An 18861-nucleotide genomic window follows, 5' to 3' on the forward strand; every position below is an offset into this window, starting at 1 on the left:
CTAAACTAGACACTACACGGAGAAAAAAATTTAGCTACAGGAACTCTATAGTAAATAGTTAGTGGTAAAAAGTTCCAGTAGGTTAACGCATTCTTATGGTAACAATACCGTCTGGTTCCTATAACTCTATGTCGTTGAGCTCTGAGAGCTCAACGTTATTTACCTCTCACAACTCTACAGGATCGTTCTGAGATTATAACAAATTTTAACAAATCTATAACGATTTAATATTGATAATTAAATAAATAAATCCAGCAGAACGAATTTATATTGCCAATAATAATTGTATATGACAAATAAGAATAGTATTATAATAGAAATAAAATAATAATAGAACTTATATTGCAAATAAAAATTATCACAATCACAATATATATCACAATATATTATACTAATAAATTAAATTAACAGTCACTGCAAATGAACCTTGAAAAACCATAAAAACAAAACCGTTCTAACGAAATTCAATTTGACAAAAAAAAAATACCTACTTCCTTAAATAAATAAACTGGAAACTTAATTGTCCTCATATATTTTTAATAATATGGATGAGTAACAAAATAATTATGTTCGTCATTTTCGAAGGTTATGAAATATATCAGCGCACTCCACTACTGCGCAACATAAAGCCCTTCCAACTATACCGTTTGTCTCTCGGAACAATCCCGTTGAGCTCTGAGAGCTCAACAACATTTAGTTATCAGAACTAAATAAAATTTTGTTACTGCAACTCTATAACAAACAGTAAGCTCTGTATAGTTATGGTAACTCTACAATTTAGTTCCCAGAACGAAAATTTTTTTTTCCGTGTAGGTCAACGCTTTCTTATGGTACCAATACCGTCTGGTTCCTATAACTCTATGTCGTTGAGCTCTGAGAGCTCAACGTTATTTACCTCTCACAACTCTACAGGATCGTTCTGAGATTATAACAAATTTTAACAAATCTATAACGATTTAATATTGATAGTTTAATAAATAAATCCAGCAGAACGAATTTATATTCCCAATAATAATTGTATATGACAAATAAGAATAGTATTATAATAGAAATAAAATAATAATAGAACTTATATTACAAATAAAAATTATCACAATCACAATATATATCACAATATATTATATTAATAAATTAAATTAACAGTCACTGCAAATGAATCTTGAAAAAACATAAATATAAAACCGTTCTAACGAAATTCAATTTGATAAAAGAAAATACCTACTTCCTTAAATAAATAAACTGGAAACCTAATTGTCCTCATATATTTTTAATAATATGGATGAGTAACAAAATAATTATGTTCGTCATTTTCGAGGGTTATGAAATATATCAGCGCACTCCACTACTGCGCAACATAAATCCCTTCCAACTATACCTCTTGCCTCTCGGAACAATCCCGTTGAGCTCTGAGAGCTCAACAACATTTAGTCATCAGAACTAAATAACATTTTGTTACTGTAACTCTATAACAAACAGTAAACTGTGTATAGTTATGGTAACTCTACAATTTCGTTCTCAGAACGAAATTTTTTTTTCCGTGTATTTACTGTGGATAAATTTTTTTTAACTAGAATTTTCTTGTATTTAATTAAATTTGTCAAAATTTATTAAAAAATCTCGTTACACTAAAACCCATTTTGCAAAATAATAAATCCTCTCCTCTAATCTCTATAATTTTAATTATCGCTCATAATCTTTCTTATTATTATTTATCCGACTGGTTTATTATCAATTGCAGCGGCAGTACTTAACAAATTTACAAACTCCAAACTTAAAATTCCCACCGATTTATTCAGGGGAGGTTGCATTGTACCTTTAAGAAAGCGTCAGTGTGCCCGGCGTAAAGCGATTCTGGCAAAATTTAATTAAAACAATCAAATTATGGCTGACGACAAGGAGGATGAAAGCCACGGCAACTGGGTAGCGCCCAAGAATAGTAGGGCGGCTTCCCAGATTTTATTCACTCATTTTCACCCGCGTCCCTTTTCCTCCCTCCGTCATTTTCCGTCACCGATTTCATTTCCACCAAAAAATAAAATTCTTAATTAATTCCCGGCGAAACTAACTCACCCTATCGTTATTCTTCCAAGAAAGATACCATAGAAGCGTTCTTCACTCACGTGAGCCTCGGAGCTTTCAACACACGATACGAACCACGTGCTCGGAAATCCTGATGTACTTTCGTCCACTAAATTCCTGACCACGAGGGAAAGAAGTGCCACTTAACTTTTTTCTTCGAACCTTTCTTCCCTCTCCTCGGTACGCGTGAAGCATTTCAAGAAATCAACATCAAACCCGCAAGTCTGCTCTGGTAGAAGCAGAAACTAAATCAAAGCCTTCCAGAAATTAAATTTACAAAAATCACTAGATCAATTCACTATAAATCCGATAAATAATAAATGTCTAGATGAAGGTTGACATAAGGGGTGGGCTCCTGTTTCTTCAAACAGAACCCTGGCAACGTTATTGGAAAACGATGATTTACGATAATGGGTTTTTTTCCCTCACGGGTGGAAAACTCTCCTTTCTTCCTCCTCTCCTTACTTTCGCTCCCTATTCAAGCGGGGAGGCTTCAAGAGGAGTCGGAGAACGGCTCAAGGTGGTTAATAACGTTAATTAATATTTCGCGGCCGTAATGGCCGTTCGGAATCGGGCTGCCGAGCATCAAGAGCATCAAGGGGTTGGAGATTAAAATGGAGATGGAGATGACGGTAACGCGTTTAGTTTTCACTGGGGCAATCTGCCAGCTGGCAACCAGTTTAGACGTCTGCGTCGACCAATTGTGGCGAGCTAAGACACCACTTTTTGCTTTTTGGATTCGTTCGGCCAAAAGTTTCTCCCACTTATCTTGGAGCTTTAGGATTGCCTTAGAAAAATCCGCGGTTTTCTAAAATTCCATGTCGGAATTAAACGTGGAAGGGCTAACTGGGTACATGGTTTTTTATATAAAAATCCACATTGCATACATGGATAATCTCATGGAAAATCTACATAGGAAACTGTGAAAACAGGGATTCCAGTTTCCTATATGGATTCCTATAAATCCATATATTCCTACATTGAATCATATGGATTCCATATCTCCTATATGAATCCATATTTTCTCATGTGGATTCCCATGGATTCCCATACAAACCTACATGGAAGTTTTTTGATAGGGTATACTTGAGTGTCATTTAAGCATATAATATCAATTAAAGATCTTGGACAACTGGGTGGCTTGGAAGACTGACCAGCACAAAGTTCGCGGTTCGAGCCCTCGATGTACCCAGTTTTTTTTATTTTCTGGCCTATCACAGTATAAATAACTATATATATTTGTATAAAACTATATGTAATTATACTAATTTTTTTTGGTAGATTCCTTCAGGAAATTACATGAAAATCTCATCGGAAAGCGTGTGGGAATCCATCCGAAAACACCATGTGGAAATCCATGTGAGAGTCTAAGCTGATTTCTTACATAGATTTATTTTATAGGAAAATTGAAGCAAAATAAAGATGAAAAACTCTGCGAATTCTCTCAGTATAAAGTTTTGGGTGAAATCAAAATTAAAAAATTCTATATGAAATGTTACACCTCCCCACTTTAACTAAGCTTGTCCCCAATCACTTGAATAAAAAAAATGAAGCAATTTATTTATTTATTCATTCTGGGCTACAAAATTAGATTTTTTACTGCGAAATGGAGTTTTACGAGGTTGTAATAATATGTAATGAGGATAAGGAACTATGGATAGTCATTTTTATGTTCAGAATTGTCGCACTGACGCTTGGGTGTCTATAGGCTGAATATGATCTGACGAATGATCCTAAGGAGATTTGGGACGGAGTGGAATAAAGAACGGGATGTAGGGAGGGTTAGTTAGGGATGAAGGGTGTGACTGAGGATTCCGTACGAATAACGGAAATTAAGTGTCAACTGAACGAGAGAAGAGTTGAGAGCAAAACCCTCCTTGACTCTTAAGCCGGCGGCTTGTACTGCTCCTGAATTTAATCTATGCTGTTTATTTATTTATTTATTCCTAAGGATTGGTCTTAAAAGAATTTTTGGAGTTTTTAATATTTAATATTTTACTATTATAATTATTCGATCTAATGAGAATAAAATAGAAAAGTTTTATGAAAAATTTTAATTATTAACCAGAATAAAAATGATTGAGGCAGTTAAAAAAAATATGCTACTGGGGAGTTGTTATGTGAGATTAGCAATTCATGACGGCGTACTTGTTATTGTTGAACTGAAGAGGGTGTGGATACATTTAACACAATGGCGACAGCCGTGATAATAATAACAGTTATTACGATATTATTTTAATTAAGAAGAGTATTTTTTATAATGTACGTTTATTTGTTTTTATGTTTATTGCCGAGCTCTGACACGGTTTATTCTTCCCATCTCTCTATTCTTTGTCTCATGTAATCTGGGGCTTGTTAAAAACCCGGGTGTAAACAGTTGTTACTGAAGAACTTCCACCAGTTAATTTTCTTTCATGTCTCACTCAAAGTTTATACCACGAATTAATTTTTTCCTTCCTCCGAGGGTCGGAATTTTTTTATTTCCACCCAAATTTAAAAAAGTACCGCATATTTTGATTCAAATGTAGCTTTTTGAAAAAATTAACTTTAAACTGGAAGAAGAGTCGGAAATAATTAATTACTTGGCTATTTCGTTAGCAGCCTGGGCCAGGTCAAACCGCATACTTCTATCCTAATAAGACGAAGGTTAGACACGACTGGAAACCCATCCCCCCAATAGGAAGGCAGGGAAGTTGGTAACGACGCGCCACCACGCATATTTCTCCAGATATTGGAATTTGTCGTGGTTACTTCGAATTATCTTCCTCACTAGCTATTCCAACGCGGTCGTCGCTTACCTCCTCCATTGGCACCCTCCCGAATCCAGCCCTCTTTCCTCCCATGACCGCAGCGTCGTTACCAATTTCGATAAAATTACAGCCTGAATGCCTCAGACCTTACTTATATCAATATTTTGATATTTTCCTCACTTCTAACCGAATTTTCTTTAGACGGATTCGATTAACTCGTTATTGAACATCGATAATTAATGTAGTAATATTGATAGCTCCTTTGTTCAATCTGGAATTTCCTATCTGGGTTTTTCAGACAAAAGATCTTATATCAACAACCCTGTAATATTCTGTATTATTCCCTGAAATAAAGAATTTTCTTCAATATCTTGAAGAAAATTTGAATTCGTAATTAGAATTGCAATTTAATTTCAAGTTACTAACAATATATTTACCTCAAGCAAGACATATATTATTCCAAGTATTATTATTATTCTTGCTACAACTTTCTTCCAATTCCTCACCAAATAATTATTTATTTGGCAACTCGCAACTCCACTCTTAAAATTATATGTCAATTTATAAAGAGACTAACGCTTTAATAAAGTAACCTCTGGATTTATTTTAAAGTTCCCGACTATTCAGACCTTAAAATCCTAAAACAAAACGTTATTAACAATTAATAAATGTGTAAGAATAAACTAGAGATGTTTATTATGTTTGGAGATATCGAACAAGTGGAACAAGTCGAAGAATCTGACTTTTGTTGATGGTAGTTAATTCCTCGGCCTACCGGTCTGTAAGCGAAAAACTTTAGACTATTTTCGCCACCTATCTGCTAAACCAGACACTATTTACTGTTGATAAAATTTTTTGAACTAAAATTATCTAAAATCTAAACTAAAATATTGAATATTATTGAAATTACTATTGGTTTGCTTACGAAAATATTTTCTTTTATAAATCTTAGAAGCTTAAATTTCTTTGTTTCTCCCGTGAAATTATTCTCAAATTTTCTTGTTGAAAATTTGAATTTGAAATTAGAATTGCAATTTTATTTTAAGATACTATCAATATATTTACTTTAAGCAAGACATATATTATTCCAAGTATTACTATTATTCTTGCTACAACTTTCTTCCAATTCCTCACCAAATAATTATTTATTTGGCAACTCGCAACTCCACTCTTGAAATTATATGTCAATTTATAAAGAGACTAACGCTTTAATAAAGTAACCTCTGGATTTATTTTAAAGTTCCCGACTATTCAGACCTTAAAATACTAAAACAAAACGTTATTAACAATTAATAAATGTGTTAGCATAAAACGGAGGTGTTTATTATGTTTGGAGATGTCAAACAAATGGAACAAGTCAAAGAATCGATTTTTTGTTGATGGTAGTTAATTCCTCGGACTACCGGTCTGTTAGCGAAAAACTTTAGACTACTTTCGCCACCTATCCGCTAAACCAGATACTATTTACTGATGATAAAATTTTTTGAACTAAAATAATCTAAAATCTTAAAAGAAAAAAATAATATATCTCTTTAAAAAACGATGAGCTAAAATAGAAAATTAATGTAGAAATAAAAAGATTGCGGTGACGTTTATTTAAAAGCCTGATACTTAGCTTAATTGTATAATTGGTAAGCAAAACCGTGGGACGTGCCTTCAGATCCACGCGTCCGGGGAAAAAAATCTTAAATAAAGGGGTTGGCTTTCTGACGCTTAAGGCTTTTTTAAATGTCCCCGTTAACGCGACCTCAGTCTTCTTTAATTCCCGTTTCTCTTAATTTGCCGCTGCTAATTGCACGCGTTTTAATTTACCGAAATCCCGATGAGCGGTACTTGTTCATTAACCCTCGCCAACCCTTCTTAGTAATTTTTACTCCGAAAAGAAAAATGTTACCGTTTTCATCATATATAATATATAATATAAACTCTTCGGGCTCTTCTTTGCTTATTCCCTTCAGCAAAGACTACAATTTATCTCCCTTTTCACCCCCAGCTCCTCAAATATTTGTTCAATCACCGCAAAGACATTTCACTAACTTGCTCCGCTCCCAGACCGGATCATTTTCGTACTAAGAGACCTACCCGAGTTTCTTGACAAAATTTCCGTGGACAGAAAAAGGGGAGAAAACTGCACCGAATCTGTGGAAGCCATTTTTGGGCGCGATTGTCATAAGTCGCAAATTTATGGCTAAGATTGCGAACGAAAGAGATATTCGGGTAATTATAGGAGCCTTGGGTGACTCACACCCTCAATTTATTCCTTTTTCTTCTTAAATCATTAAATAGAGTTGGGAATTGCCGTCTGATTAAAGCCTTTCTAATTTAAGCTGCTTGTTATTGAGAAAATAATCGCTTTATTGCAATAAAGCGATTATTTCTGACAAAAAACATTAAATTTATTAAAAATAACAAAAAATAGTCAGCCAAAAGGTACTTTAAGGGTTATAAGTTCTACCAAGTTAGCTCACACTAACAAATAAAATATTTAAAATAAAAATAGACAGTTATTCTATTTTATAACAAAATATTTGGTAAATTTTAGTAACCTTGGCTCTTCAATCTTAAAACTAATAACAAACTTTATTTAAATAATATTTAAGATCAAAGTGTCGAATAAATAGTTAAGCTACAATCGTTGTGTGTCTTGTAACCCTTAAACTCAACAAAAGTATAAATTAGTAAGACTAAATGAGTATGTGGTTACTTTTGGACTTTTAATTGTGTGTCAATGCAGTAGATCAGGATTATTTTGTCCGTTTAATAAACATTTTAAATCGTAAGTGTCACTTTAATTGTTCGACAGATTCCGAGTTAGTCTTTTCAACATAAATTTCGTGTTGATTTAAACGCAACTTATCAAGTGTTATTGTCGACTAACAACACCTTATTCAAAAAATAACAAACCTAGTGTTAATTTCACACTAAAATACTTAAATTTTCCACATGTAGCATTGCCGCCGCTGGACTCTATTATTCCAATAATTCTTAATCTTCGACAGTCTCCTTTAATAAATTTAAAAATAACTTTTTAATAATAATCCCACGTACACACGCTTTACTAAAGAAAAATCACCAATTTTAAAGCAATTAATAACTAATACAAAAAATGAATGTTTTAATTATTCAATAGATGGTTAACCGCGAAATCCCATTTGAGACAAAGTATGAGGGCAATAGTCGTCTCGATTTGAATTTAAAAAAAGTTTGGAAAATCCAAAAGTGCACGCCTCATAACGCTCATTCATTTTTTAAGGAAAAATAAATTGTGTAACTGATAAAAAAAAAGAAAATTATAATTAAGTAATTTCTTACAGAGTATTTTTTTTTTTTAAATATCAGCGCCCTTTTTTCTTGTTATATGCGCACGCAGTCTAAAAAAATCTAGCTTTATCAAGTGGCGCCATAGTTTTCACGTGACAAATAAGAAAAATTCGTTTGTCTTTGTACGGTTATATCGTAATAAATTTTAATAAAAATTCAATTTAAAAAAAAAAAATACGTAAACTAGGCTACTGATATGAAATACGGACCCAGTTCATCGCATTCGTAAACTAATAAAAAAAGTCCGGTCTTGAAATATCAATTTGTTCCGGAGGAATCATTGGTACATACAAAATGGGGTAACATCCGGACGAAAACGTAAAATTTTTTAAAAACCGTTTTTTTTTTTTCAAAATAGCAACATGAAATGATTTTAGAAAGTAAAAGATGGTTTAATTTAAGTGTTTTATCCGTGTACATCTACTTATATTATTGTATAAGTGTAATATGGTTGTGATAAAGACATTTAAAGATCACAAAATTGCTTGACCTTGACGAGTCGAGTATATAGCACAACCTCACGCGCTTCGCGCTATGAGGCGTGCAATATCCAAACACATATTTTAATTACAGAATACATTGCTTTTTATTAAAAGTCAATTTTTTTAGTCTCGACCTCTTAATTGCCAGACTTACCGTTATTAAACAATTAAACTACACACATTTTACTAAATAAAAATCAGCAGTTTTAAAGCAATTAAGGAAGTTTGAGCGTAACTAATGAGTCAAAATAATGTTAAAATTTTTTTTTAATTTTAGTCTTCCCAATATTCGTAAAAATTCGTTATTTTAATTTAAAATAGTTTAAACAATTTATTAATCGATGATTTTTACTTATTTAATAAAGTAAAGTAATAAAATGACTTTGGTATTTATTACTTGCCGGAATAAATAAACAGATTTGGCAATAGCGCGTTTGATTATACCCATAACAGAGACGTGGATGAGTGTGTGAGTTAAACATTTCTCTCTCTGTAACTATATTTCTATCCTTTTGTTTTTTCTCAGCTGTTGACGCGATGTTGTCAAATCTTTATTCGAATAAATGGCTGACGATAAACGAGTTACAAACATAAAATTTGACTTTAAATATTTCAAAAATTATATCGGTAATGTATTATTATTAAATTGTTTTTATATTTTGCAATAATCCAAGTTTCTTGTGTATAGTTTTTTATCCGTTAAAGTTGGGAGGTTAATATTGAAATAAATAATTAAAGTCCCGACAAAACGTTTGTCCGCCATAAGAGCCCGTGTATAGGAGATGAAATATGTGATTTTTAAAATTTAATATCTAAGTAACTAAACGGTGAATCTTTTTTAAATTTTGGGATTAGATAAATTACGTATTTATTTATGAGTATACTTAATTTCAAAGCTCAAAGTTGGAAATTATTTTTTACATTAGATTCGCTCGAACCTCCTTAATAACTAATTCAAAAAAAAGTTTCCATTTACCTGAAAGTTACTCAAAATTTTGGTGCTAATAAAACAAAGACTCTCTGAGACTCTAACCCAACAGTACTATTTATATTTACCCGTATAAATTTCCAGTAAATTCCATAAAAGTTGTTCGCAAATGCCAGTCCCCTTAGCGGCACAGGGAATTGCACTGTTTTGTACACAGATAAGGGTCGTAGCAAAGCAAAGTACCTGGCTGGTACAGAAGGCGGGAGTGGGAGGGAGTGTGGGGGTGCAAAGGGGCGCAAAGTAGAGTTGGGTGGTGTGGGACCAAATCCAAGTATATATGAGGACAAAGGAGTGTGAGGGCAAAGAGGATAAGGGTGGAAAGAGTATGCGCGGGTCCACATTTGCATACTCGTCAGCTGTGCTTCCTTCAACTTTTCCGTGACACCCGCCTCTTCGTTCGTCTCCTCACCCTCGTCCTTCTCGTAGCACCCCCCCCCCCCATCCACACGTACGACAACGATGCACGTCAGGCTCGAGAAAAGCAGCCGTGTATTTCTAGTCCCGATTCATAATTGCAAATTTCCTCCTCGCCTTATTTATGCAACCGGCATCCCCTTTTTGCCCCAACCCCCAACCCCTTCTTCTAACTCCTCATAAACTTTTCTCGGCGAGCTTTTAAAAGTAATATATATTTTAAAATATAGACAAAATTATTTTTAAAGTTTGCTGGAATTCTTTGGTTGAAAAAATTATTTTATTTCCAAAAATACAAATAAAATTCAATTTATAATTAGCATTTATTAATTTTAAATACCGGTCAAATTTTTCTAATGTTTTAATTATTAACTGTTAATTTGTCAACAAAAAAACTTGAAAAATAATAAGTAACTTCTAGTTTAAACTTTCTTGTAACTAAAAATACATTTGAAGTTGTAAAATTAAGTATTTCTAATTGTAACTGCATTATTACAAGATATATTCTCAATTATTAGAGCGTAAAATGCAGTTTTTTCTACTAGGGACCTTTCTTTACTCTAAAAACTAATTTTTCTTCAGTTATTCCCATCTAAAGCTCTGATATTTACCTCTTGGGCAAAATAAGGCGTCATATATTTTCACTTTGTCACACGTGTTGTCTTTGTCACATTGGCAGCTGCCTTTGCAATACAAAGAGAGCTTCTCGCCCTTTCTCTTGTATTGCCCGCGACTCCTTTTGCCTCTCACCCTGCTGCATATAGACGAGCTGAGCCCTACTCACGATTTCTCCATCCGTCCATACCACGTTTTACCCAGAAGAAATGCTGATACAATGATGCGCAGTTATGCATTATGTATGCCTGAGGTGAAAGCTAGTTTCTCATTTAGGGCGTTCAGGAACACCATACATACATACATGCATATACAATATATATACAAATGTATATACAATCACCTTTTATGCTCACAAGGGCTCAAAAGTGGAAAACAATTGAAAAGTTACAATCACTAGATAAAATACCTGCTTTGTATCACTTTTTTAACAAACTTTTCACTCACAGTTTGTCTTCGTTACAGGCGTTTGTTTATGGAAAGCAGTTGGTGTTATATGAAGGGCTGATTGTCCTTTCAAGGATTTTTAGGGAATAATTACTGCGATTATTCATGACGTTTCTTCTTTTTTTTGCAAGAAAATCAATTTGTAAGTGTTTTTGCTGCTTGTAAACACTCTAGCTGTCAAAATATTTGACATATTGATAACAAATTTTTTTTATTAGCTTCAGAATGACCACAAGTGGAACCCTATTCAAAATGGCGGTTCAATTCGGTGTCTTTTAATTGTCTATACTATTAAGAGAATAAGCAAAATTTTGTAGCCAGTGTATTTACATGATAAAATGGGTTTTTATGGTTCAATTTATCTCTGCTCTCTATCTCTAGATAAGTAATTAAGAAATGACCTTGTATCTTGTGATCTATTGATATTTTTTAAGATATTAGCTCATCGCGATGTTACACTCACCGAGACCTTTCATTTGAGTACCCACATCAATTTTTCATATATTTATATATATTTTATATATGTATATATGAAAAATATATGAAAATGCATGTGGGTGCTCAAATAAAAGCTCTTGATAAGTGTAACATCGGGGTGAGCTTATATCTTTAAAAATGTTAATAGTTTACAAAATACAAGGTCATATCTTAATTATGTTAAATTGCATTGTACTTTCCTCATTATTGATATTTTCAAAGATATAAGCTCATATCGATGTTATACTCATCAAGAGCTTTCATTTAAGTACCCACATCAATTTTTCATATATTTATATATATTATATATATGTATATATGAAAAATATATGAAAATGCATGTGGGTGCTCAAATGAAAGGTCTTGATGAGTCTAATGTCAGGATGAGCTTATATCTATAAAAATCTCAATATATAGTTCACAAGATACAAGGTCATGTCTTAATTATGTTAAATTGCATTGTGCTTTCTTAATTATTGATATTTTTAAAGATATAAGCTCATCTCGATGTTACACTCATCAAGAGCTTTCATTTGAGTACCCACATGCATTTTGATATATTTTCATAAATTTATATATTATATAGTATATATATGAATATATAAAATATATGAAAAATTGAAGTGGGTACTCAAATGAAAGCTCTTGATGAGTGTAACATCGAGATGAGCTTATATCTTCAAAATCGTTAATATTTAAGAAATTACGGTGTAATTTAACAAAAATCATTATTTAATAAAGCAAAATTTTACTTATTTATATCTCATAAATTACGGCAGTCACGTAGTGACTGCAAAGTTGCTAGTTATTAATAAAAAACTAAAATCTTGTGGTCATTTGTGTCTGTACTTATAGATTTTAGTAAAAATTAAATCGGTATTACGAGGCGTGAAATTTTGATTTTCTAAGTTTGCTTTCTAAAATTAATAAAAACTTTTTAATTATCATAATAAGGCTAAAAATAAAATATGTAGAGATTTTTTTGATTATTGAAAAGTTATCTTGAAATGGTTTGCGAGTCAGACAGGGTAAAGTGCCAAGGGGAGGACGGAAAAGGACTAAAAATGTAAAGACCGAAATGCAAAATGGGACGTACGTGTATTTGCTTTTATTTAAATTGTAAGTTAGAGGACTGCTGCGACGTCTAGTTCTTTGACTGGTGAGCTTTTAGCGAATGGAAAAAATGTTTGCGCTAAATGGTTCGATCCCATATGGAAATGAGCTGCTTCTTCTTCAAAGTTAGTTTCTTCATACTTTTAGCTTTCAACTCTCTCTCCGCCTCTTTATTGACATCCTATGATCTCTACGTGACGTCACGGGACCGGAAACTAGTATGTAGATGAGTTCTACCCTTCGAAATTATAATCGACTTTTCAATTCTGATGATAATACTTTCACTGAAAATTATTTCTTCTTCTTAACTTATGCATTTTAATTCACAATGATGATGAATAAAAATAAGAATAAGAAAAAAATTCAATTTACAACTGTCACAGCCACGAAATGTTTTACCTGCATGTCATGTCGAGAAATTATAAGTCGGAAAAATTTTTAAAATTAAACATGTCAGTCTCTTGTCAAAATTTTGACGGAACAAACGAGGCTGTAAGTGATACCAGTAATAATGAGGTTATTACAGACGAACACATGTGCCACCCTTTCGACATTGAGCATAATTTAACGCGATACATTGGGGTTCTGCTAAGTTGCCTAACCTAACCTCAAACATAAGACACTTGGCTCCAATGTAGGAATATCCGAGGCTAGGAGTAGAGCGACGAGCTTTGCTTCACTGCTTTTGCTAACACGTTCGCTAATTAATCACCGAATTATCATAATCTCAATCCGCAATTGTGATAATTGCTTTCTGGGGTGAATTATTATTGAAGTTTGATATTTATTATTATTGAAAAAAAAATAAATTTTTGCAGAAAGGTAAAGTATGTTTCTTTATTATAGAAACTCATAATTTAGTCAATTGTATCGAAATAACTTTCTAGCAAGAGATTCTTTAAAATTGATAGATTTATCTTGAAGTTCGCAATCTAATCTATTCAAGCTGCCCTATCTACTTTTACTGATTTTTAAAATTTATTTTGCAGCTTTTAAAATTTGGAAAAATATTCCAAAAAATGAATTTTATGGGGTGGCTTTAAATAACTTTTAAATACCATCACGTGTCCTAGTTTTTTTAACAGATCTTCAAGCTTATGAAATAATATTTTGTTTGCACCTTAGTGATACTATTTCCAAAAGTGTTATTTACTTTTTTTCCGTCGGATGGTACTTTAATAAATTTAGTAAAGATGGAACTCAGGTTGGATTGTCATCCGATGATTCTTCAGCGACTTAAGATTAATTTTATGGAATAATTGATGAGTTATCTCTTGAATAAATGGGAAGAAGATATAAGTGATTATAATTTGGAAAAACATTGTCTCATTGGAATACATTAATTCCTAAACTCGATTACTTAAAAATTTCCTCTTGATCACATTTCACAGAATATCAATTTTTATTGTATCCAAAATTACCAAAAGCAATGTCATCAATTTATATAATCCTCAATGCCTGAGGTTATTCCAACAGTCTGTCGACATAAAGCAGAGAAATTCGGTAGACCTAGTCAATTTTCTAGATGAACGAACCGGAATTCGGGTATCCATAGTTAGCAATGTTCGGTCGGCTAGGATCGTCGGATTAACACGCTTATAGTTTTGAATTCTTGAGGTATTTCTGGACTGTGGGCACTCGTGAGGACTCACAATACTAATATATAACCAGTAAGTCGATGAAGCTCGGGAAGATAACGTTGGTGCCTTAGAATGGGATGAATAATGAAGTAACTCGCGCCTTGGCCGGAAGCCCAGAGGAAGCTGTCCCAACCGAGCGGCTCAACAACCCTAACTCAACCGGAGGTCGACCAAGCTCCATCCTTTCCCCAAAAGCAGAAGATCCAGAACCACCACCAGGATTCTCCTCACTCTGTCTGAGATTACCCGTGAATTATGGCGTTAAGATCACATCTAATTGTATCAGTCCACCCTGTTATCTATCTATCCATCTGTAACCCAAATGGATGCTGGAAGCTGGAGGCTGAAAGCTGGAGGATGAGCAAAGAGCTAACTCGGTTATTCTCCGCCCACTGGGGAGCGTTTCTGGTCGAGGCAAGCAATGCAGAGTTCCTTCCGTCTCTTACAAGCCATTGACCTGGACCTTTAACTGCAGACCCGAAACCTCCGTTCGCCATCGATTTGCCTAATCTTCAGACTTGTCTTACATTACTAACTGCCAGAGGAAAGACAAGACGACGCTATTAGATCTTAAAGCCTCTAAGTTCTCTTCTGCTGGTTCAGTTCATAGTATTTAGTCTATTCTATAATAAGAGGAGAGATGAGCCCGAATGAGTTGAGGCTGCCTTAAAAGCTTTAGACGCTGGATTGAATAATCTTACTCGAGTGTTGCTTCAGATAGCTTTTGCCGAGGCTAAGTATAAGGGGATATTATATATTAGAGGGTCTTCAATGATTACTGAGCTGCGTTACTAATCAAGATGCATGATTATAGGCCGACAACCAGCCCCATGTTAACCCTTTCCTTGCCCTTATGTCATTACCAACTAAATCTGATTTAGATAGTTAAGCTTTATTTTTTTATAATTTAGTTGGCTAATTTAAAAAAAAATTAATAATTATAATAAATTAATAACATTTTGCTTTATTAAATAATGACGTTTGTTAAATTGCACTGTACTTCGTTAAATATTGACATTTTTGAAGATATAAGCTCATCCCGATGTTACACTCATCAAGAGCTTTCATTTGAGTACCCACATGCATTTTTGATATATTTTTCATATTCACACATATATATATATATATATATATATATATATATATATATATATATATATATATAATATAATTTTAAAATTTATATATAATATATAATATATTATATATAAATTTATATTACATATATATATATATATATATATATATATATATATATATATATATATATATATATATATATATAAAATTCATGTGGGTACTCAAATGAAAGGTCTTGATGAATATAAAATTAGGGTGTGCTTATATTTTTAAAAATGTTAATAGATCACAAGATACAAGGTCATTTCTTAATTATTGACATATGTTTTGAGATATAAACTCATTTTGATGTTACATTCATCGAGAACTTTCATTTGAGTACCCACATGGCATTTTTTATATATTTTATATATATGGTATTTATAAAATATATAAATATATAAAATATATGAAAAATTGATGTAGGTACTCAAATGAAAGCTCTTGATAAGTATAACATCAGGGTGAGCTTATATTTTTAAAAATGTTAATAGATCACAAGATACAAGGTCATTTCTTAATTATTGACATTTTTTGAGATATAAACTCATTTCGATGTTACACTCATCGAGACCCTTCATTTGAGTACCCACATGGCATTTTTCATATATATTATATATATAGGATTTATGAAATATATAAATATATAAAATATATGAAAAATTGATGTGGGTACTCAAATGAAAGGTCTTGAGGAGTGTAACATCAGGATGAGCTTATATCTTTAAAAATGTCGAGACTTCACAAGATACAAGGTCATTTCTTAATTATGTATCTAGAGATAGAACATTATGTAATGCAGCCTAAATTCTTATTATAAATTGACTATTGGTGACAATAATATGAAACCTTGAAAAGGCACAAATTCAAGTCAAGAATTTTCCAACGATACCAAATTACACTGGCAACAAAATTTTGCTTATTCTCTTAAAAATATAGATAATAATAATATTTAAAATAATTTTTTAATAACACCTTTATTGAAAAAAAAAAACTTTTAAATATTGAGGTCTGTTACCTCTTATTATTGACTGAGTTCGTTTATGTACTTGCATTTTACGAGGCCACTAAAGAATAAGATGAAGCTAAACTGTCTTTTCCCTAGATATTATTATTCGTCTTAAAAATAAAACCGTGAAAACCCCTAAAAATACTAAAAAAAAATAAAAAATCACTAAATATTATTATATCTTGCTCTACCTTATGCTAGCCCTCATCCCAATTTATCCTACCGATACAAATACAGATCAAAATATTTATCTGTTATTCTATCTCTACTACTTATCACAATAAATACCATATATTTGTCTCCAATATTAAATTTCCCGGGCGGATTAGCGATGAGCCATTTGGCTCGGGGCCCAATTTCGCCCGCGGTCGGATTCGATGGCTCGGAACATATTCCGATAGTTTCTGACCCATTTGCCTTGTGCCTCTGTGACAAGCTTACGAGAGTCAGACTTGAATAACTTTTACTCAATCCATTATTTCAATTTTTTCTTCTTACTGAAATTTCTATTCTTAGCTTTGAAGGCTGGAGATTAATCCTCAAACCTCAGAACGGAAAATACTCTGATTCTCAAAGCACGTTTTATCTACCTGTGGCTGCTACTCTATTTAACCCTCTCTTATATCCTCGAACCCAGCTCGGTCTCTAGAAGAGGGCTCAGTACCCTCATCTTTGTCGTAACGACACAATATCCTGGAGCACACACGTTCTTCTGTATCATCAGCGTAGGCTTTGTGCTATCAGGTTTAGAGTCTGATTATGCTATCAAGTGAAGACATGTTAAGGGATGAGTGACAAGTCATTAGTCGGTTCTTTTGCATAATCATACCAGATGTCAAAAGTACCATCAACTTTATAAGATTATTTTCATAAAATAAATACAGAGGGAAATTTTCTTCGAAAATTTCAGGAATTTTAAGGATAAATTAAGTTTATCAAGTTAAAGCCCCAATTATTGACAGGGGTCTAAATATTGACACCCTAAATTATTTTTAAATATATTTAATCATCTGTAATAAGAATAACTATCATATAAATTTATATTAAATTCTAATTAATTAAAAAATTGAAAAAAATTACTCAGTTCAAAATATTAAATATTAATTATTAAAAAAAAAATAAAGAGCACCAGTTGATCAAACCTTACAAACGTTTATTTTCTTAACAACTTTGATTAGAAAAGCATTTTTTTTAAATGCCGAGTTTAAATTTATTTCTTCATCTAATAATATCATTTTTTTTTTAATTGATAATTTATAAAATTGAATAATCGAAATTAATTGTATGCTTTATAATATTTAAATAATGGGTGTCAATAACGAGTTGATAATTTTTAAGTTGAATCTCATATTGACAGCCATTCGACAGCGCTATCAAGCCTTTTTTTGACTTTAACCTAAAAAATTAACTGTAAGAGTTTGAACTCTTCTGATTAAATAAATTATTTTAAAATTAATTTTTAAATTTTCAAAAGTAAATAATCATTTATGGAAATTATTATTAATAAACTTTAATAAAATTGATTACTTAATAATAAGTTTGGATAAATAAGAATAAGCAGATGATTGTAGGCATGCTTAGTATAGGTGTCAATAATTGAGGTGAAGGTATGTCAATAATTAGATCAATCAGTTTTTTAACCTGCCAATAATTGGTGTATCTGGATAATCTATTCAATTATTTAAAATTAATTAGTAAATAAGGTAAAAGCCCCAATTATTGACGGGGGTCTAAATATTGACACCCTAAATTATTTTTAAATATATGTAATCATCTGTAATAAGAATAACTATCATGTAAATTTATATTAAATTCTGATTAATTAAAGAATTGAAAAAAATTACTCAGTTCAAAATATTAAACATTAATTATTTAAAAAAAAATAGAGCACCAGTTGATCAAACCTTACGAACGTTTATTTTCTTAACAACTTTGATTAGAAAAGCATTTTTTTTAAATGCCGAGTTTAAATTTATTTCTTCATCTAATAATATCATTTTTTTTTTTTTAATTGACAATATATGAAAAATTTATAAAATTGAATAATCGAAATTAATTGTATGCTTTATAATATTTAAATAATGGGTGTCAATAACTAGTTGATAATTTTTAAGTTGAATCTCATATTGACAGCCATTCGACAGCGCTATCACGCCTTTTTTTCACTTTAACCTAAAAAATTAACTGTAAGAGTTTGAACTCTTCTGATTAAATAAATTATTTAAAAATTTTTAAAAGTAATTAATCATTTATGGAAATTATTATTAATAAATTTTAATAAAATTGATTACTTAATAATAAGTTTGGATAAATAAGAATAAGCAGATGATTGTAGGCATACTTAGTATATGTGTCAATAATTGGGGTGAAGGTATGTCAATAATTAGATCAATCAGTTTTTTAACCT

At 31.8% G+C, this 18861-nt stretch overlaps 1 protein-coding gene across 10 annotated transcripts in view; it reads right to left on the reverse strand.

The window, feature by feature from the left end:
* LOC123265192 overlaps positions 1-18861 on the reverse strand; it is a 398621-nt gene that overhangs the window by 142871 nt on the left and 236889 nt on the right. The window lies entirely within an intron of this gene.

This window comes from Cotesia glomerata, linkage group LG5 (genome assembly GCF_020080835.1).
Source record: "Cotesia glomerata isolate CgM1 linkage group LG5, MPM_Cglom_v2.3, whole genome shotgun sequence".
Taxonomy (NCBI): Eukaryota; Metazoa; Arthropoda; class Insecta; order Hymenoptera; family Braconidae; genus Cotesia; species Cotesia glomerata.